Here is a 23,238-nt window from a genome sequence, read left to right as displayed (position 1 = left end):
AGTCAATGTTCATACCACTGGGCTGCAAACTGCCCAGGCGAAATATGAGGTGCTGTTCCTCCAATTTGCGGTGGGCCTCACTATAGCACTGGAGGAGGCCCATGACAGAAAGGTCAGACTGGGAGTGGGAGGGGGAGTTGAAGTGCTCGGCCACCGGGAGATCAGATTGGCCAACGCGGACCGAGCGCAGATGTTGAGCGAAGCAATCGCCGAGCCTGCAGAAGGACTTGGTCAGGTTGGGAGAGTGGGCAAAAAAGTGGCAGATGGCTTACAGCATAGCAAAGTGTGCAGACATGCACTTTGGTAGTAGAAATAAAGGCATAGACTGCTTTCTAAATGGGGAGAGGATTTAGAAATGAGAGGTGCAAAGGGACTTGGGAGTGCTGGTGTAGGATTCCCCAAAGGTTAATTTGCAAGTTGAATCCATAGTAAGGAAGGCGAATGCAATGAAGGTATTTATTTTGAAAGGGCTAGAATATACAAACAGGGATGTAATACTGAAGCTTCATAAGGCACTGGTCAGACCTAATTTGAAATATTGTGAGCAGTTTTGGGCCCCATATCTGAGGAAGGATGTGCTGGCGTTGGAGAGGGTCCAGAGGAGGTTTACGAGAATGACCCAGGGGATGATTGGGTTAACATATGATGAGCGTTTGACAGCACTGGGCCTGTACTCACTGGAGTTCAGAAGGATAAGGGGGGACCTCATTGAAACTTACTGAATAATGAAAGGCTAGGATAGAGTGGATGAGGAGAGAATGTTTCCACTAGTGGGAGAGTCTTGGACCAGTGACCATAGCCTCAGAATTAATGGGCGTGCCTTTAGAAAGGGGAGGAAGATGAATTTCTTTGGTCAGAGGGTGGTGAATCTGTGGACCTCTGCCAAGTCAATGGGAGATTGGCAGATTCTTTATTAGTAAGGGTGTCAAAGGTTATGGGGAGAAGGCAGGAGAATGGGGTTGAGAGGGAAAGAATGATCAGCCATGATTGAATGATGGAGTAGACTTGATGGGTTGAATAGCCTAATTCTGCTCCTGTGACTTATAATCTTATAACCTCCACATCACTTAATTTGCCTAATAATGAAAGATTTTATCAATCAATTATTTGAACCTATCCACTGAACTTGATTTTGCAGTCTTCTTGTGTATGGAATTCCAAACAATGGCATGGTGGTGCAGCAGTAGAATTGCTGCCTTGCAGCGCCATAGACTAGGGTTCGATCCTGACTAATGGATGTTGTCTGTACGGTGTCTTTTTTTATGAGCCAGCATCCGTAGTTTCTTGCATCACGGCCTGGTTCACCGATTTGAATTGCCCAGGAGTGAAGCAGACTGCAAAAAGTGGCCAACACTACCCAGTCCATCACGGATACTGACCTTCCCATCATCGAATGGATTTACTGGAGTCGCTGCCTCAAAAAGACAGCCAGCTTCAACAGAGACCCACATCATCCTGGCCACGCTCTCATTTCACTTCTGCCATCGGGAAGAAGATGTAGGAGCCTTTTAACAGTACAGTTCAGGTTCAGAAACAGCTTCTTCCCTACAGCCATCGGGCTATTAAACACTACAACCTTAAATAAGCTCTGAACTACATAGACAGAGGCATTGGGTTTGTCTTTTTTGTACGACTGTTTGTTTGTTTTATGTGTGTGTATGCATGTATGTATGTATGTATGTATGTATGTATGTATGTATGTATGTATGTATGTATGTATGTATGTATGTATGTATGTATGTATGTATGTATGTATGTATGCATGTATGCATGTATGCATGTATGTATGTGTGTATAAGGATAGATAGATAGATAGATAGATAGATAGATAGATAGATAGATAGATAGATAGATAGATAGATAGATAGATAGATAGATAGATAGATAGATAGATAGATAGATAGATAGATAGATAGATAGATAGATAGATAGATAGATAGATAGATAGATAGATAGATAGATAGATAGATAGATAGATAGAACTTTTTGTTTATTGTATTGTTTACAGACCACTATGTTCACATAAACTGTTGCTCTGCTGCAAGTAAGAAATTCATTGTTACAAATTCATTGGGACATATGACAATAAAACACTTGACTGACTCTTATCTCCGTGTTGAGTGCTTTGACAAAATCCTGTCAGGAATGCCTAGCTAACATTAGCTTCCCCCCAGCCAGTACCCCAACCCCTGACCCACCCAACCCTTGACCCCCCCAACCAGTACCCCAACCCCTGACCCCCCAGCCAGTACCCCAACCCCTGCCCCCCCAGCCAGTACCCCAACCCCCCCAGCCAGTACCCCAACCCCTGCCCCCCCTGCCAGTACCCCAACCCCTGACCCACTCAGCCAGTACCCCAACCCCTGCCCCCCAGCCAGTACCCCAACCCCTGACCCACTCAGCCAGTACCCCAACCCCTGCCCCCCCAGCCAGTATCCCACCCCCTGCCCCCCCCAGCCAGTACCCCAACCCCTGCCCCCCCAGCCAGTATCCCAACCCCTGACCCACTCAGCCAGTACCCCAACCCCTGACCCCCCCAGCCAGTACCCCAACCCCTGCCCCCCCAGCCAGTACCCCAACCCCTGACCCACTCAGCCAGTACCCCAACCCCTGACCCCCCCAGCCAGTACCCCAACCCCTGCCCCCCTCAGCCAGTACCCCAACCCCTGACCCACTCAGCCAGTACCCCAACCTCTGATCAACCTCTACCAGCATCAATGGGGAGGTGACTCCTGACTCTGATTTCAACTCAACCTGAGCACAGACTTCCAGAAAAAGGGAGAATATGATTCAAGGATATCATAGATTCATAGAGTCATACAGCACGGACAACAGGCCCTTCTGCCTAACTTGCCCATGCATACTAACATGCTTCATCTACACTAGTCCTACCTGCCTGTGTTTTGCCTGTGTCCCTTTAAACCTGTCCTACCCAGGTACCTGTCCAAATTTGTTTTAAACATTGTGATAGCTCCTCTGGCTATTCATTCCATATACCTACCACCCTTTATGCAAAAATGTTGCCATTCAGGATCCTATTAAATCTTTCCCTCCACTGCCTTAAACCTATGTCTTCTGGTTCTTGATTCCCTTGCTCTGGGTAAAAGTCTCTGTGCATTTACTCTATCTATTCCTCTCATGATCTTTTAAATCTCTATATGATCACTCCCTCATCCTCTTGCCCTCCAAGGAATAAAATCCTAATTATCCTTAAAATCTTGTTGAACAATTATAATATCCTCGTTAGTTTCAGTGAATCCCGAGCTCGGTGCCACTCAAAGTGACGAGAATCACCCAGGAAATTTCCGAGTTATCTGTGTGTCCCTGATGTGAGCACACGGAGGACAAGCACTAAGAATGGAAGGGGGGCCAAACATCGCAAAGCTCTACCCCACCTGTATCCTAGTCTGCGCTTTGGGGTGGCACGGTGGTGCAGCGGTAGAGTTGCTGCCTTACAGCGAATGCAGTGCCGGAGACCCGGGTTCGATCCCGACTACGGGTGCTGTCTGTATGGAGTTTGTACGTTCTCCCCGTGACCTGCGTGGGTTTTCTCCGAGATCTTCGGTTTCCTCCCACACTCCAAAGACGTACAGGTTTGTAGGTTAATTGGTTTGGTAAATGTAAAAATTGTCCCTCATGGGTATAGGGTAATGTTAATTTAGATTTTTAGATTTAGATTTAGAGATACAGCGCAGAAACAGGCCCTTTGGCCCAACGGGTCCGCGCCGCCCAGCGATCCCCGCACATTAACAAATCCTACACCCACTAGGGACAATTTAAAAAAAATCTTTAAAAAAATATTTGCCCAGCCAATTAACCTACAAACCTGTACGTCTTTGGAGTGTGGGAGGAAACCGAAGATCTCGGAGAAAACCCACGCAGGTCACGGGGAGAACGTACAAACTCTGTACAGACAGCACCCGTAGTCAGGATCGAACCTGAGTTTCCGGCGCTTCATTCGCTGTAAGGCAGCAACTCTACCGCTGCGCCACCGTGCCGCACGGATATGCAGGGATCGCTGGCCAGCGAGGACCCGGTGGGCCAAAGGGACTGTTTCCGCGCTGTATCTCTAAATTAAACAAAATAAATCCTAAAAAGTGTTGGAATGGAAGCAAATCACCCTTGACTAAAGAACGGTCCAAACGTCTCCTTGCTCTGCAGAAATTCAAACGTGGAATAAATTGCCCAATCTATCATTCATCAGTGTACAATAATAAGTCAACTGCCCAGGTTGGTATAATTTCAAGTTGATGACATTCCTTTCATTAAGTCAGTGGTAAAGACGAGAAAGAATGAATCCATGCATGTTTCCCTCCAGCAGTCTGGCAAAGAAGGTGCAATGAAGCAAATAGTTTCCCAGCTTGTGTTTGCGTCTTCATGGGAAGAACTTTAGAGTTTAGAGTTAGAGGGTGGCAACAGGCCCTTCGGCCCACCGAGTCCGTGCCAACTAGCGATTACCCCATACACTAACATGATCCTACACACCAGGGACAATTTACAATTTTTATCGAAGCCAATTAACCCTAAAATCTGTACGTCTTTGGAGTGTGGGAGGTGACCGGAGCACCCGGAGAAAATCGACGTGGGCACGAATGATGTCGGGCGGAAGAGGAAGGAGGTGCTACAGCGGGAGTTTAGAGAGTTAGGAAAAAGACTGAGAAGTAGGACGTCGAAGGTGGTTATCTCTGGACTGCTACCGGTACCTCGTGCTGGTGAGGCCAGGAACAGGGAGATAGAGGGTATGAATTTATGGCTGAGGGGCTGGTGCAGAGAGCAGGGATTTAGATTTCTGGACCACTGGGATCTCTTCTGGGCTAGGGGTGACTTGTACAAAAGGGACGGGTTACATCTTAACAGCAGGGGGACAAACATTCTGGCAGGCAGGTTTGCTAGTGCGACACCTGTGGCTTTAAACTAAGTAGTGGGGGGGAGGGGTTAACAATTTGTGAATATGAAGATGAGGTTAAAGGGAATACAGGAGATATTGCAGAAGACTCTCGGAAGAATGGGAACAGAAGTTCTAGAGGGGAAAAGAGATTAAGGGCAGGGCCATTTGTGACCGATGTGAGAGGGGAGGTAAATACAGAAGTTAAAGTGTTGTACTTAAATGCGCGTAGTATAAAAAATAAAGTGGATGAGCTTGAGGCTCAGTTAGTCATGGGCAAGTATGATGTTGTAGGGATCACTGAGACATGGCTACAAGAGGACCAGGGCTGGGAATTGAATATTCAGGGGTACACAACGTATAGAAAAGACAGACAGGTGGGCAGAGGGGGTGGGGTCGCTCTGCTGGTAAGGAATGATATTCATTCCCTTGCAAGGGGTGACATAGAATCAGGAGATGTTGAATCAGTATGGATAGAAATGAGGAATTGTAAGGGTAAAAAGACCCTAATGGGAGTTATCTATAGGCCCCCAAACAGTAGCCTCGACATAGGGTGCAAGTTGAATCAGGAGATAAAATTGGCGTGTCACAAATGTAATGCTACTGTGGTTATGGGAGATTTCAACATGCAGGTAGACTGGGAAAATCAGGTTGGAAATGGACCCCAGGAAAGAGAGTTTGTCGAGTGCCTTCGAGATGGATTCTTAGCCTACCAGGGAGAAGGCAATTCTGGATTTAGTGTTGTGTAATGATCCTGATCTGATAAGGGGACTAGAGGTAAAAGAGCCATTAGGAGGCAGTGATCACAACATGATCACTCTGCAAATGGAAAGGCAGAAGGGAAAATCGGAAGTGTCAGTATTACAGTATAGCAAAGGGGATTACAGAGGTATGAGGCAGGAGCTGGCCAAAATTGACTGGAAGGAGGCCCTAGCAGGGAAGACGGTAGAGCAGCAATGGCAGGTATTCCTGGGAATAATGCAGAGGTTGCAGAATCAATTTATCCCAAAGAGGCGGAAAGACAAGGGAAGTCAAGGACAGCATAAAAATTAAGGAGAGGAAGTATAACATAGCAAAGAAGAGTGGGAAGACAGAGGATTGGGACTCTTTTAAAGAGCAACAAAAGTTAACTAAAAAGGCAATACGGGGAGAAAAGATGAGGTACGAGGGTAAACTAGCCAATAATATAAAGGAGGATAGCAAAAGTTTTTTTAGGTACGTGAAGAGGAAAAAAATAGTCAAGGCAAATGTGGATCCCTTGAAGACAGAAGCAGGGGAATTTATTATGGGGAACAAAGAAATGGCAGACGAGTTAAACCGTTACTTTGGATCTGTCTTCACTGAGGAAGATACACACAATCTCCCAAATGTTCTAGGGGCCGGAGAACCTAGGGTGATGGAGGAACTGAAGGAAATCCACATTAGGCAGGAAATGGTTTTGGGTAGACTGATGGGACTGAAGGCTGATAAATCCCCAGGGCGTGATGGTCTGCATCCCAGGGTACTTAAGGAGGTGGCTCTAGAAATAGTGGAAGCATTGGAGATCATTTTTCAATGTTCTCTAGATTCAGGATCAGTTCCTGTGGATTGGAGGATAGCAAATGTTATCCCACTTTTTAAGAAAGGAAGGAGAGAGAAAACGGGTAATTTTAGACCAGTTAGTCTGACATCAGTGGTGGGGAAGATGCTGGAGTCAATTATAAAAGACGAAATTGCTGAGCATTTGGATAGCAGTAACAGGATCATTCCGAGTCAGCATGGATTTACGAAGGGGAAATCATGCTTGACAAATCTACTGGAATTTTTTGAGGATGTAACTAGGAAAATTGACAGGGGAGAGTCAGTGGATGTGGTGTACCTCGACTTTCAGAAAGCCTTCGACAAGGTCCCACATAGGAGATTAGTGGGCAAAATTAGAGCACATGGTATTGGGGGTAGGGTACTGACATGGATAGAAAATTGGTTGACAGACAGAAAGCAAAGAGTGGGGATAAATGGGTCCCTTTCGGAATGGCAGGCAGTGACCAGTGGGGTACCGCAAGGTTCGGTGCTGGGACCCCAGCTATTTACGATATACATTAATGACTTAGATGAAGGGATTAAAAGTACCATTAGCAAATTTGCAGATGATACTAAGCTGGGGGGTAGTGTGAATTGTGAGCAAGATGCAATAAGGCTGCAGGGTGACTTGGACAGGTTGTGTGAGTGGGCGGATACATGGCAGATGCAGTTTAATGTAGATAAGTGTGAGGTTATTCACTTTGGAAGTAAGAATAGAAAGGCAGATTATTATCTGAATGGTGTCAAGTTAGGAAGAGGGGATGTTCAACGAGATCTGGGTGTCCTAGTGCATCAGTCACTGAAAGGAAGCATGCAGGTACAGCAGGCAGTGAAGAAAGCCAATGGAATGTTGGCCTTCGTAACAAGAGGAGTTGAGTATAGGAGCAAAGAGGTCCTTCTACAGTTGTACCGGGCCCTGGTGAGACCGCACCTGGAGTACTGTGTGCAGTTTTGGTCTCCAAATTTGAGGAAGGATATTCTTGCTATTGAGGGCGTGCAGCGTAGGTTCACTAGATTAATTCCCGGAATGGCGGGACTGTCGTATGTTGAAAGGCTGGAGCAATTAGGCTTGTATACACTGGAATTTAGAAGGATGAGGGGGGATCTTATTGAAACACATAAGATAATTAGGGGATTGGACACATTAGAGGCAGGAAACATGTTCCCAATGTTGGGGGAGTCCAGAACAAGGGGCCACAGTTTAAGAATAAGGGGTAGGCCATTTAGAACGGAGATGAGGAAGAACTTTTTCAGTCAGAGAGTGGTGAAGGTGTGGAATTCTCTGCCTCAGAAGGCAGTGGAGGCCAGTTCGTTGGATGCTTTCAAGAGAGAGCTGGATAGAGCTCTTAAGGATAGCGGAGTGAGGGGGTATGGGAAGAAGGCAGGAACGGGGTACGATTGAGAGTGATCAGCCATGATCGCATTGAATGGCGGTGCTGGCTCGAAGGGCTGAATGGCCTACTCCTGCACCTATTGTCTATTGTCTATTGTCTATTGTCTATTGACGTGGTCACAGCGAGTATGTACAAACTCCATACAAACAGCTCTTATAGACAGGTTCGAACCTGGGTCTCTGGTGCTGTGGGGTGGCAACTCTACCTCTGTGCCACAGTGCCATCTGTGAAAAAACTTGGATAGCCTTGTTAACAAGTTCTCCAAATAAAGGTAAGCAAGTGATGAAGCTGGTGTCATCCCCAATTAATTTTGTTAGGGGTGTCAGATTCAAGAAAAAGTCGGCTGCAACTTTTTTTTGTTCACTTGCTTTTTACTGATTCAGATCCAAGACTGGAGCCATCTGGCCTTAGTTTAGAACAATGTAGTTTTCACTTCATTATTTTATTTTCTGGTGAGCGAATCAACCATAGACCACAGAGTGGGGGAGTGGGTTGCATTCAGGAATGATTCTAAAAGGGCAATTGACATGTTCAAAATCTCCCAAAGTCAGTCATTATAATGTTCAAGACTAGGAGAGGTACATTTTGGACCGGTAAGGAAGGGCATCAAGAAACATAGAGGAAAGTTGGAAACATGGATTTGAGGCATGAAATGATATGCAATGATATGCACCTCAGTTACTGTTCTCAGCGTGGACTCCTGTCTAACGGCGAGGCCAAGCGCAGTGTAGCCGAATGTTTTGCTGAACACCTACTCTCAGTCCGCCCAGTCCTATGCGATCTCCCGGTTGCCAAACATTGTAACTCCCCCTCCCATTCCCACACTGACCTTTCTGTCCTGGGTCTCCTCCACTGTCAGAGTGAGGCCACACACAAATTGGAGGAACAGCATCTCATATTTCGCTTGGGCAGCTTACAACCCAGCGGAATTAACATTGATTTCTCTAACTTCAAGTAACCCCTGCATTCCCCCTCTCCGCCCCTCCCCCACCCTAGTCGTCCTGCCATTTCCAGTGTTCGCATCCTTACAGCTCTTTGTTATCAACTCTTCCACAGCCAACAATGGACAATTGTGGGCTCCACCTTTCCCTGGTCATCCGTTCCGGCTCTGATTTGTTCTGAATCTTTTCATACCTTTAGTTTCCATCACCGTAACTCTCAGTCTGAAGAAGGGTTTTGACTTGAAACATGAGGTTATCCACTTTGGTGGCAAAAATAATGAGGTAGATTACTATCTCAATGGTGCCAGATTAGGTAAAGGGGAAGTGCAACGAGACCTTGGTGTCCTTGTACACCAGTCACTGAAAGTAAGCGTGCAGGTACAGCAGGCAGTGAAGAAAGCTAATGGCATGTTGGCCTTCATAACGAGAGGGTTTGAGTACAGGAGCAAAGAAGTCCTTCTGCAGTTGTATAGGGCCCTGGTGAGACCACATCTGGAGTATTATGTGCAGTTTTGGTCTCCTAATTTGAGGAAGGATGTCCATGCTATTGAGGCAGTGCAGCGTAGGTTCATGAGGTTAATCCCTGGGATGGAGGGACTGTCATATGAGGAAAGATTGGAAAGACTAAGCTTGTATTCACTGGAGTTTAGAAGGATGAGAGGGCATCTTATGGAGACATATAAAATTATAAAAGGCCTAGACAAATATCTAGGAAAAATGTTCCCAATGTTGAGGGAGACCAGAACCAGGAGACACAGTCTAATAATAAAGGGGAGGACACTTAAAACTGAGGTGAGAAGAATCCTTTTCACCCAGAGAGTTGTGAATTTGTGGAATTCTCTGCCACAGAAGGCAGTGGAAGCCAATTCACTGGATGAATTTAAAAGAGAGTTAGATAGAGCTCTAGGGGCTAGTGGAATCAAGGGATATGGGGAGAAGGCAGGCACAGGTTACTGATTGTAGATGATCAGCTATGGTCACAATGAATGGTGATGCTGGCTCGAAGGGCCAAATGACCTCCTCCTGCACCTATTTTCTATGTTTCTGTTTCTATGACCTATTCCTTCTCTCCAGAGATGCTGCCTGACTCACTGAATTACTCCAGCATTTTGTGCCTACCTTCGGTGTAAACCAGCATCTGCAGTTCCTTCCTACTCATATTAATATTGAGCTACTTAAATGACATCAGCGCAGATGGGCTGAATGGTCTCTGTTCTAACATTGCTGCCTTCCCAGGAACTGAACAACTTTACTTGGATTTACTCATGAATTGGCTGTGGACTGGGGGGTAGCCAGTGTACCACCACTTTTTAAGAAAGGAGGGAGAGAGAAAACTGGGAATTATAGATCAGTTAGCCTTAGTCAAGTCAAGTCAAGTCAAATTTATTTGTCACATACACATACTCGATGTGCAGTGAAATGAAAGTGGCAATGCCTGCGGGTTGTGCACAAAAATAATTACAGTTACAGCATATAAATAAAGTTAATAAGTTACTAAACATAGCACAAAAAGTGTCGACAAAAATTTAGTCTCTGGGGTTATCAAAGTTGACAGTCCTGATGGCCTGTGGGAAGAAGCTCCGTCTCATCCTCTCCGTTTTCACAGCGTGACAGCGGAGGCGTTTGCCTGACCGTAGCATCTGGAACAGTCCGTTACTGGGGTGGCAGGGGTCCCTCATGATCTTGCTTGCTCTGGATCTGCACCTCCTGATGTATAGGTCCTGCAGGGGGACGAGTGTAGTTCCCATGGTGCGTTCTGCCGAACGCACTACTCTCTGCAGGGCCATCCTGTCCTGGGCAGAGCTGTTCCCAAACCAGACTGTAATGTTGCCGGACAGGATGCTCTCTACAGCCCCAGAGTAGAAGCAATGAAGGATCCTCAGCGACACTCTGAATTTCCTCAGTTGTCTAAGGTGGTAAAGGCGCTGCTTAGCCTTACCCACCAGTGCGGCAATGTGCATTGCCCACGTCAGATCCTCTGCGATGCGGACTCCCAAGTATTTGAAACTGCTCACCCTATCCACAATAGACCCATTTATCTCCAGTGGCGTGTACGTCCTTGGATGTTTAGCCCTTCTGAAGTCCACAATCAGCTCCTTTGTTTTAGTGACATTCAAGAGGAGGCTATTGTCCTGACACCAGAGTGCCAGATCAGCCACCTCCTCCCGGTAGGCCTTCTCATCGTTGTTGGAGATCCGGCCCACCACCACAGTGTCATCAGCAAACTTGATGATGGAGTTTGAGCTGAACCTGGCCCTACAGTCATGTGTGTACAGGGAGTACAGTAGGGGGCTAAGGACGCAGCCCTGGGGGGATCCTATGTTCAGGATGAGGGAGGCAAGATGCTTGAGTTGATGGTTGAAGATGTTATAGCAGCGCATTTGTCAAGCAGTGACAGGATCGGTCAAAGTCAGCATGGATTTATGAAGGGGAAATCATGCTTGACTAATCTTCTGGAATTTTTTGAGGATGTAACAAGTAGAATAGATAAGGGAGAGCCAGTGGATGTGTTGTATCTGGGGTTTCAAAAAGCCTTTGACAAGGTCCCAAAGATATTAGTGTGCAAAATTAGAGCACATGGTATTGGGGGTAGGATATTGACATGGATAGAGAACTGGTTGGCAGACAGGAAGCAAAGAGTAGGAATTAACGGGTCCTTTTCAGAATGGCAGGCAGCGACGAGTGGGGTGCCGCAAGGCTCGATGCTGGGACCTGAGTTATTTACAATATATAGTAACGATTTAGACGAGGGAATTAAATGTGACTTCTCCAAGTTTGCAGATGACACAAAGCTGGGTGGCAGTGTGAGCTGCGATGAGGATGCTATGAGGCTGCAAGGTGAATTGGAAAGATTGGGTGAGTGGGAAGATGCATAGCAGATGCAGTATAATGTGGATAAATATGAGGTTATCCACTTTAGTGGCAAGAACAGGAAGGCAGATTGTTATCTAAATGGTGCCAGATTAGAAAAAGGGAAGGTGCAGCGAGACCTGGGTGTGCTTGCACATCAGTCACTGAAAGTAAGCATGCAGGTACAGCAGGCAGTGAAGAAAGCTAATGGCATGTTGGCCTTCATTGCAAGAGGATTTGAGTTTAGGAGCAAGGAGGTCCTACTGCAGTTGTACAGAGTCCCGGTGAGACCGCACCTGGAGTATTGTGTGCAATTTTGGTCTCCCAATTTGAGGAAGGATATTATTACTAGTGCAGCGTTGGTTCACCAGGTTAATTCCCGGGATGGCGGGATTGACATATGATGAAAGAATGGGTCGACTGGGCTTGTATTCACTGGAATTTAGAAGAATGAGAGGGGATCTTATAGAAACAGATACAATTCTTAAAGGATTGGACAGGCTAGATGCAGAAAAAATGTTCCCAATGTTGGGGGAGTCCAGAACCAGGGGTCAAAGTTCAAGAATATGATGTAGGCCATTTAGGACTGAGATGAGGACAAACTTCTTCACCCAGAGAGTTGTGAATCTGTGGAATGCTCTGCCACAGAAGGTAGTGGAGGCCAATTCACTGGATGTTTTCACGAGAGAGTTCGATTTAGCTCATAAGGCTAAAGGAATCAAGGGATATGGGGAAAAAGCAGGAACGGGATACTGATTTTAGATGAAACGTTAAGAATAACATTCAGATGTTAAGTAACAACTCATAAACACATGAATGGACAAAGATCATTTTCTCTTAAATAATCCAGATGGCATTCTCAGGGTAGCAGTGAACGGCGGTGCTAGCTCGAAGGGCCAAATGGCCTACTCCTGCACCTATTTTTCTATGTTTCGATGTTCGTATGATAATCCCTTATGCTGCACTACTCATTTCAACTTGTATTTGTATTTACCCATTGATCAGTAAAGCTGCAAACATGACTAAGTAGATATAAGTCTAAGTAGATCAGTCTGAAGAAGGGTCTCGACCCAAAACGTCACCCATTCCCTCTCTCCTAGATGCTGCCTGACCTGCTGAGTTACTCCAGCATTTTGTGATACCAGCAATCAGACTAATGTCTGGACCAAATGTCAGCTCAGGATTAATGATTATGAACAGTACTTGAGTTGAGGATCAACCTATTTAGATTTTCACTCACTGAGACTTAGGAGGTGCCTTCTGCCATTAATGTCTATTTATTTTGGACCAGAAACCTGCCTGCACAGCACTTAACACTGCTGTGAAAGAAAGAGTATTCGGATCGTTTAGCAGGCTGGCACAGGACTGCTTTCTTAGTGTTCTGGTGAAGGTGCAAATCTTCTGAAATCTCATGCTGTGAACCTCCTGTGTCTGGAATATCGACAAATATTGATTCAATATGTAGACTGAACCTCCCGAAAAATAATGAATGGTTCAGCTAGCAACATTCCATCGGATACAACTCCTACAGTGTACTTCCTCAAATCAAATTGACCAAATAATGGAAATATTATACAGTGACATGCTTAAAACAAATTTTAATTTCACATCAAGAATTGTCCAGAACTTGGATCAAAAATAGGCATCACATCCTGCAGCAGCAGTCGACTTTCAAGGTCAAATGACTAACTTCTAGAGCCAGATAAATTAAAAACATTGTAGGAAGGAACTGCAGATGCTGAAGATAGACACAAAAGCTGGAGTAACTCAGCGGGACAAGCAGCATCTCTGGAGAGAAGGAATGGGTGACGTTTTGGGCCGAGTCCCTTCTTCAGACTGTGCTTGGAAAGACAGTTAATAGGTGTCAAACTTACATGTCCATAAACTCAGGTTCATGTCCGAGCAGTCTTTTCCTCGTGTTTACGTTTATGTTTATTTTAGAGATACAGTGCGGAAACAGGCCCTTCAGCCCACCGAATCTGCAAGGATCCCCGCACATTAACACTATCCTACACACACTTGGGACAATTTATACTTACACCAAGCCAATTAACCTACAAACCTCTTTGGAGTGTGGGAGGAAACCGAAGATCTCGGAGAAACGCCACCCGGTCATGGGGAGAACGTACAGACTCTGTACAGACAGCACCCGTAGTTGGGATCGAACCCAAGGTCTGCTGTTCAACTGGAAGCTTTCCTTTCGGTTCTGCTTTGGTTTTCTTCATCCATACTATCCATTTGTGATTAGGGTTTCAGATGATAGGTGGACTAACAGACAAAAAGGATGAAAGGGGAAAGATTTGCTTCATTGTTTTCATTTCCTGAAGAAAAAGAAGAGCTTGAACAAAATGTAATTTATTTTTGTGAAGTTTTTGCCTGAATTTAAGTAACTACAGTGAGAATAAAATATACAGAGGCAGATTGTCTGCTACCCTGGGAATGCCATCTGGATTATTTAAGAGAAAATGGTCTTTGTCCATTCATGTGTTTATGAGTTGTTACTTAACATCTGAATGTTATTCTTAATTTGCCACCAATGAGCTATAATAGTTAATGTTAGATCTGTACGTAATCTCAGTGCTTGGGGCAGCTGTAGCTCAATAACATTACAATACCCGATACAACAAATTTAAAACATTTTATCGATTTCCTGCAGGCATGAAAATGGCTTTCAGAGATCTTTGCATCTCACCACGGCAAGGAGAAAGAATTCTCACATGTTTTGCATTCCACTTTATCATCCTCTGATCTTCAAAGTGCACTAATTTGAAGTTCATTCCGCTACGAAGGCTGAGAAGGCATCTTTAATGGGAATCTTTGTAGCTTGCGCTAATACTTTAGCTGAAACCACAAGAGGCCTGTGCTGGAAATTATTCTATTATACATTTAGCTTAAGTGAGTTTTCGCATTCGCTTTTGGCGTGGGTGCTACTGATCGATTCTACATCATATGGAGCTTATACATTATATATATCTGTAGTTAAAACAATACGTGGAATCATTATACATTTTCTTAGGCATGTTATGTTTCTTGAACTGTGGAAAATAAAAACCAAATTTGGACTATATGGAAAACTGATGGACTATTGCAGAGTACATTTCTGATTTGCCTGCTCATTGCTTCTTACTTCATCTGAGTTCAGTGTGACAACATCAAAATATTTCACTGCAATCAGTGGGTGATAAATTACACTTTAATATTTGCCTGTTATTTCCATCTTGCAGAAAAACTATTGAACGTTAATATTTTCCACTACGCTGCATGCAGATTGAGTTTGGATTTACTATCCCCCAAAAAACAAGAGGCAGAGTGAATAAGACTTGAATATATCCTTTCGTGGCTTCAAGGCACCAGGAAGCACTTTAAATCCAGTGGTATATTTTAAAAATCTAATTATTATTGGAGCGCAGGAAGTTCCACAAAAGGCAGCTTACAGTCTGCATACAGCTGGGTCCATCAAAGGGGCTTGTCATAATGGCCAACTAATGTTCTTAGCAACAGTAGCCAAAGGATAGCATATTGACCTCGACAAAACTAAGAATTTGCCTGCATTGTTTAAAGTGTGCAATTTTGCCATGCCCCTATCTCATCCAAACGTTTTCTCCAGAGATGTTGCCTGACCCGTTGAGTTACTCCAGCAATTTGTGTCTATCATCCAAACTTCAGTTCTTTTGACAAAACAGCACTCCATCTTAACTGCAGGGAATTATTGCTCTAGATTTTGAGTTCACATCTCTAGATGGGTTATTAATCCATATTATTTTAAATTGGGCAGTGTAGCGGTAGAGCTACTGTCTAACAGCACCAGAGACCCGGGTTCGATCCTGACTACTGGTGCTGTCTGTACAGAGTTTTTTTACCTTCTCCCCCGTGACCTGCGTGGGTTTTCTCCGAGATCTTCAATTTAAAACAGAGGTGAGAAGGATTAAAACGGAGGTGAGAAGGAACGTTTTTACCCAGAGAGTTGTGAATTTGTGGAATTCTCTGCCACAGAGGGCAGTGGAGGCCAAATCACTGGATGGATTTAAGAGAGAGTTAGATATAGTTCTAGGGGCTAGTGGAATCAAGGGATATGGGGAGAAGGCAGGCACGGGTTATTGATTGTGGACGATCAGCCATGATCACAATGAATGGCGGTGCTAGCTCGAAGGGCCGACTGGCCTCCTGCACCTATTTTCTATGTTTCTATGTTTCATTCCACGTCAGTCAGAGACGTCAGTGAGTTTGCGGAAGCGGTTACGGACTTCATTGCAACAATAGCCGATAACATCGTCCCCACGGTAAAGGTTAGTATCTTTCCTAACCAAAAACCCTGGGTGGACAGGTCTATTCACGCTGCCTTGAATGCTCGCACCGCTGCTTACAACTCCGGCCTGGCATCCGGCAATAGAGACGACTACAAGGTAGAGTTCTACCGACTGCGAAAGGCGGTGAAGGATGCGAAAAGGAGGTACAGGGACAGGATAGAGTCACAGATGGAGCAGCAGGACACCAGAGGCCTTTGGCAGGGGCTACGGACTATAACTAACTATCGGTACAGCCCCTCTCAACCGGAAGTGCTGGCACCTCCCTAGCTGATGACTTGAACTCCTTCTACGCACGATTTAAGACGGGCAACATTACCCCTAGCTCACCATCTAAAAACAACACCACCAGCGTGCTGGCTAGCGAGGCTGGAGGGGGATCCACCGCTGGGGATGTGCACACATTCTCGGTGTCCAAGCATGATGTGATTACAGAGGGATGAGGCGGGAGCTGGCCAAAATTGACTGGAAGGAGGCCCTAGCAGGGAAGACGGTAGAACAGCAATGGCAGGTATTCCTGGGAATAATGCAGAGGTTGCAGGATCAATTTATTCCAAAGAGGTGGAAAGACTCTAAGGGGAGTAAGAGACACCTGTGGCTGACAAGGGAAGTCAGGGACAGCATAAAAATTAAGGAGAGGAAGTATAACATAGCAAAGAAGAGTGGGAAGACAGAGGATTGGGACTCTTTTAAAGAGCAACAAAAGTTAACTAAAAAGGCAATACGGGGAGAAAAGATGAGGTACGAGGGTAAACTAGCCAATAATATAAAGGAGGATAGCAAAAGTTTTTTTAGGTACGTGAAGAGGAAAAAAATAGTCAAGGCAAATGTGGGTCCCTTGAAGACAGAAACAGGGGAATTTATTATGGGGAACAAAGAAATGGCAGACGAGTTAAACCGTTACTTTGGATCTGTCTTCACTGAGGAAGATACACACAATCTCCCAAATGTTCTAGCGGCCGGAGAACCTAGGGTGATGGAGGAACTGAAGGAAATCCACATTAGGCAGGAAATGGTTTTGGGTAGACTGATGGGACTGAAGGCTGATAAATCCCCAGGGCCTGATGGTCTGCATCCCAGGGTACTTAAGGAGGTGGCTCTAGAAATAGTGGAAGCATTGGAGATCATTTTTCAATGTTCTATAGATTCAGGATCAGTTCCTGTGGATTGGAGGATAGCAAATGTTATCCCACTTTTTAAGAAAGGAGGGAGAGAGAAAACGGGTAATTATAGACCAGTTAGTCTGACATCAGTGGTGGGGAAGATGCTGGAGTCAATTATAAAAGACGAAATTGCTGAGCATTTGGATAGCAGTAACGGGATCATTCCGAGTCAGCATGGATTTACGAAGGGGAAATCATGCTTGACAAATCTACTGGAATTTTTTGAGGATGTAACTAGGAAAATTGACAGGGGAGAGTCAGTGGATGTGGTGTAACTCGACTTTTAGAAAGCCTTCGACAAGGTCCCACATAGGAGATTAGTGGGCAAAATTAGGGCACATGGTATTGGGGGTAGGGTACTGACATGGATAGAAAATTGGTTGACAGACAGAAAGCAAAGAGTGAGGATAAATGGGGCCCTTTCGGAATGGCAGGCAGTGACCAGTGGGGTACCTAAAGGTTCGGTGCTGGGACCCCAGCTATTCACGATATACATTAATGACTTAGACGAAGGGATTAAAAGTACCATTAGCAAATTTGCAGATGATACTAAGCTGGGGGGTAGTGTGAATTGTGAGGAAGATGCAATAAGGCTGCAGGGTGACTTGGACAGGTTGTGTGAGTGGGCGGATACATGGCAGATGCAGTTTAATGTAGATAAGTGTGAGGTTATTCACTTTGGAAGTAAGAATAGAAAGGCAGATTATTATCTGAATGGTGTCAAGTTAGGAGGAGGGGGAGTTCAACGAGATCTGGGTGTCCTAGTGCATCAGTCAATGAAAGGAAGCATGCAGGTACAGCAGGCAGTGAAGAAAGCCAATGGAATGTTGGCCTTCATAACAAGAGGAGTTGAGTATAGGAGCAAAGAGGTCCTTCTACAGTTGTACCGGGCCCTGGTGAGACCGCACCTGGAGTACTGTGTGCAGTTTTGGTCTCCAAATTTGAGGAAGGATATTCTTGCTATGGAGGGCGTGCAGCGTAGGTTCACTAGGTTAATTCCCGGAATGGCGGGACTGTCGTATGTTGAAAGGCTGGAGCGATTGGGCTTGTATAAACTGGAATTTAGAAGGATGAGGGGGGATCTTATTGAAACATATAAGATAATTAGGGGATTGGACACATTAGAGGCAGGAAACATGTTCCCGATGTTGGGGGAGTCCAGAACAAGGGGCCACAGTTTAACAATAAGGGGTAGGCCATTTAGAACGGAGATGAGGAAGAACTTTTTCAGTCAGAGAGTGGTGAAGGTGTGGAATTCTCTGCCTCAGAAGGCAGTGGAGGCCAGTTCGTTGGATGCTTTCAAGAGAGAGCTGGATAGAGCTCTTAAGGATAGCGGAGTGAGGGGGTATGGGGAGAAGGCAGGAACGGGGTACTGATTGAGAGTGATCAGCCATGATCGCATTGAATGGCGGTGCTGGCTCGAAGGGCTGAATGGCCTCCTCCTGCACCTATTGTCTATTGTCTATTGTGAGGAGGCCTCTGACGCATGTGAACACGAGGAAAGTTGGAGGCCCAGATGGTATATCTGGGCGAGTACTAATGTCTTGAGCTACTCAGCTTGCTCCAGTGCTCACCACAATATTCAACCTCTCCTTGGCCAAGTCCATGGTCCCTGCATGCTTCAAATGATCCATCATCGTACCAGTGCCAAAGAATGCCTCTCCAGCTTGTTTGAATGACTACCGACCGGTGGCCCTCACCTCGGTGGTCATGAAATGCTTCGAGAGGCTGATCATGAACTACATCTGTGCCTTCCTCCCTCGCAATATGGACCCGCTGCAGTTCGAATACCGTCTGAACAGATCCACGGATGATTGACAGAGGTTCAAACAGTCTCTCCAGGTGAGACAGAGGTTCACCTGCACCTCCTCCAACCTCATCTATTGCATCCGCTGCTCTAGATGTCAACTTCTTTACATTGGCGAAACCAAACGCAGGCTCGGCGATCGTTTCGCTCAATACCTTCGCTCAGTCCGCCTTAAATAACCTGATCTCCCAGTGGCTGAGCACTTCAACTCCCCTTCCACTCCCAGTCTGACCTTTCTGTCATGGGCCTCCTCCAGTGCCATAGTGAGGCCCACCGGTATTGGAGGAACAGCACCTAATATTTCACCTGAGCAGCTTGCAGCCCAGCGGTATGAACATTGACTTGCTGAGAAGCTGCTGAAACTGGGGCTTAACACTCCCCTGTGTACCTGGGTCCTGGATTTTCTCACCGCCAGGCCCCAAGTGGTCAAGATGGGGAGACATACATCTAATCCCCTCACCCTGAACACAGGATCCCCCCAGGGTTGCGTCCTTAGCCCCCTACTGTACTCCCTGTACACACATGACTGTGTGGCCAGGTTCAGTTCCAACTGCATCATCAAGTTTGCTGATGACACTGTGGTGGTGGGCCGGATCTCTGACAACGATGAGAAGACCTACCAGGAGGAGGTGGCTGATCTGGCACTCTGGTGTCAGGACAATAGCCTCCTCTTGAATGTCACAAAAACTAAGGAGCTGATTGTAGACTTTAGAAGGGCTCAACATCCGAGGACGTACACGCCACTGAAGATAAATGGGATCACTGTGGATAGGGTGAGCAGCTTTAAATACCTGGGAGTCCACATCACAGAGGATCTGACATGGACAACACACATTGCCGTACTGGTGAGTAAGGCAAGGCAGCGCCTTTACCACCTCAGACAGCTGAGGAAATTCACAGTCTCTCTGAGGATCCTTCAGTGCTTCTACTCTGGGGCTGTAGAAAGCATCTTGTCCAGCAACATCTCAATCTGGTTTGGGAACAGCTCTGCCCAGGACAGGAAGGCTCTGTGGAGAGTAGTGCTTTCGGCTGAACGCACTATGGGAACTACACTCGGCCCCCTGCAGTACCTATACATCAGGAGGTGTAGATCCAGAGCCAGCAACATTATGGGGGACCCCTACCACCCCAGCAACGGACTGTTCCAGCTGCTACGGTCAGGCGAACGCCTCCGCTGTCACGCTGTGAAAACAGAGAGGATGAGACGGAGTTTCTTCCCACAGGCCATCAGGACTGTTAACTCTCATATCACCAGGGACTCATTTACTGTATTAATTTATTTTTTGTGTTGTGTCTATTTTTTTTATTTTTCTATTCTGTTTTGTAGTTTAGCACAATCCGCAGGCGTTGCCACTTTCATTTCACTGCATATCTTGTATGTGTATGTGACAAATAAAGTAGACTTGACTAAAGGCAGTGTTTTCATCTTTTTTAACTCTTAAGTTAGGATCAAAAGACAGAGTTGCGGAAAATAAATTTCATGGACAGAAAGAGAGAGAGAAAAGCAATTCTTCTTATGTAGGATCTTAAATGGTGCAAATAAAGTTAAATGAATTTGATGCCAAAACTGTCTATTTACCCAGTATATTTTCAGGGTTATTGAATATAGAATCAGATATAATGTCCAGAATTTTTTTTTTTCAGAAAGTGTACACAAAATAGGAAAAGATACAGGTAACTCAAATCGAAGATGAAAAAGGAGGTACTAAATAAAAAGGACTTTAGTCTCAAAAATCAGGATGTAGGCCAAGTATTGGTGACACGGAGAGAACAAAACACTGTTAAAAATAACTTAATCTCCCTAATCATAGAATCATCGAGTGCTGCAGTGTGAAAACAGGCCCTTCAGCCCAACTTGCCCACACCGGCCAACATGTCCCAGCTACAGTAGTCCCACCTGCCCGCGTTTGGTCCATATCCCTCCAAATCTGCCCTATCCATGTACCTGTCTAACTGTTTCTTAAATGTTGGGATAGTCCCTGCCTCAACTATCTCCTCTGAAGAAGGGTCTCGACATGAAACGTCACCCATTCCTTCTCTCCAGAGATGCCGCCTGTCCCGCTGAGTTACTCCAGCTTTTTGTGTCTATCTATCTCCTCTGGCAGCTTGTTCCATCCGACCCACCATCATTTGTGTGAAAAAGTTACCCCTCAGATTGATATTAAATCTTTTCCCCTTAACCTTAAACCTGTGTCCTCTGGTCCTCGATTCACCAACTCTTGGCAAGAGAGTCTGTGCATCTACCCGATCTATTCCCCTATTCCAATTTCCATGGCGTGAGATTGAAATTATTATACAGCCAACTTGGAGGGTTGGTCCATGGTCCAAGCCTATGAGATCATTTTATACTGCAATATATGGAGACCCATGTGGATACCAATTATTTCACATCATCTAATAAGATGAGAGTTAATTGGTAACATTACAGTAAATTATTATAATGCAATACATTTTGAAATTGTATTTGGGAATTCAGTCACTGAGTCCAAAAAAATAGGCCTTAAATTTAAACAATGACAGGCACTAAAATTTAAAGAGAAAGTTCATGAGGCATATTGGAAAATTGAATTTAATGACAATATGATAGAGAAGCAATGGGGAAAATTATTTTTGATACTTGAGGAATGAAAACTCCAGGGACCCAATGCTATTTCCATGTAAGTTAGAGAGGCCTGGGATGGTAATAGACTAAAATCAGCTAAAACATTTTTAAAAAACTGGCTGGCCCAGGATTGTGTGAATTAAAAAAATCTGTAAAGAATAGCCATGAAGTATAGTGAAAAGCTTTTGTTGCAAGCTATCCAGTCAGCAGAAAGACAAGGCATGATTACAATCTAGCCATTTACAGTGTGCAGATACATGATAAGGGAATAACATATCCCTAGACTGTAAATGGCTCGATTGTAATCATGTATTGCCTTTCTGCTGACTGGATAGCACGCAACAAAAGCTTTTCACTGCACCTCGGTACACGTGACAATAAACTAAACTGAACTGAAGTTAATAAATAGGAGGAAAATTGAATGTGAAAGTCAGCTACTAGAAAATATGAAATAGACTGAAAGAATTTTCTCAGCACAGAAAAAATGAAGGGCCCAGGATTGCGCAATAAGATTTAGATTTAGAGATACAGCGCGGAAACAGGCCCTTCGGCCCACCGAGTCCGTGCCGCCCAGCGATCCCCGCACACTAACACTATCCTACACACACTAGGGACAATTTATACATTCACCCAGTCAATTAACCTACATACCTGTACATCTTTGGAGTGTGGGAGGAAACCGAAGATCTCGTAGAAAACCCACGCCACGGGGAGAACGTACAAACTCCGTACAGACGGCGCCCGCAGTCAGGATCGAACCTGAGTCTCCGGCGCTGTATTCGCTGTAAGGCAGCAACTCTACCGCTGTGCCACCGTGCCACCACCGTGCCAATAAATAGGAATTGTTAATAGAACGACAAGAGATACATTTAATTGAAGAATAAGGAAATGGCAGATCTGTTAATTATTTTGTATCTGTCTTCACTGGGTCAGTTCAGACTTTTAGACTTTAGACTTACAGCGCCGACCTTCGGCCCACCGAGTCTGTGCCGACCAGCGATCACCCCATACATTAGCACTACCCTGCACACGAGGAGCAATTCACAACTTTTACCGGAACCAATTAACCCATAAACCTATACGTCTTTTGAGTGTGGGAGGAAACTGGAACGACTGGAGAAAACCCACATGGTCACAGGGAGAACATACAAGTTCTGCGCAGAAAGTACACGTAGTCAGGATTGAAACCCAGGTCTCTGGTACTGTGGGGCAGCAACTCTACCGCTGCGCCACCGTGCCATCCCGAAAGAACTCCGAAGGAACTCTTTCCTCCATCCCGTTTAGTTTAGTTTTAGTTCAGAGATACAGCACGGAAACAGGCCCTTCAGCCCACCGAGACCGCACTGACCAGCAATCTCGGCACATTAACACAAGCCTACACACACTAGGTACAATTTACACTTGTACCAAGTGTACAAACCCAAGCCAATTAACCTACAAACCTGTTCGTCTTTGGAGTATGAGAGGAATCCAAAGTTCTCTGCGAAAACCCACGGCGGTCAAGGGGAGAACGTACAAACTCCGTACAGACAGCAACGGTAGTCGGGATCGAACCTGGGTCTCTAGCACTGCAAGCCCTGTAAGGCAGCAACTCTACCACTGCGCCACCGTGCCGCCCTCGTTCTCAAGCTTTATTATCTGTAGCAATATCTTAGCTGACGGCACAGAGAGCGAAATATCCAGTTAGCCGATAAGATAAAGTCAGATGAGAAAGTAAGTTGTAAAAAAGTGA

Source organism: Rhinoraja longicauda, chromosome 6, assembly GCF_053455715.1.
Source record: "Rhinoraja longicauda isolate Sanriku21f chromosome 6, sRhiLon1.1, whole genome shotgun sequence".
NCBI classification, from domain to species: domain Eukaryota; kingdom Metazoa; phylum Chordata; class Chondrichthyes; order Rajiformes; family Arhynchobatidae; genus Rhinoraja; species Rhinoraja longicauda.
This window is presented reverse-complemented; position numbering follows the sequence as displayed.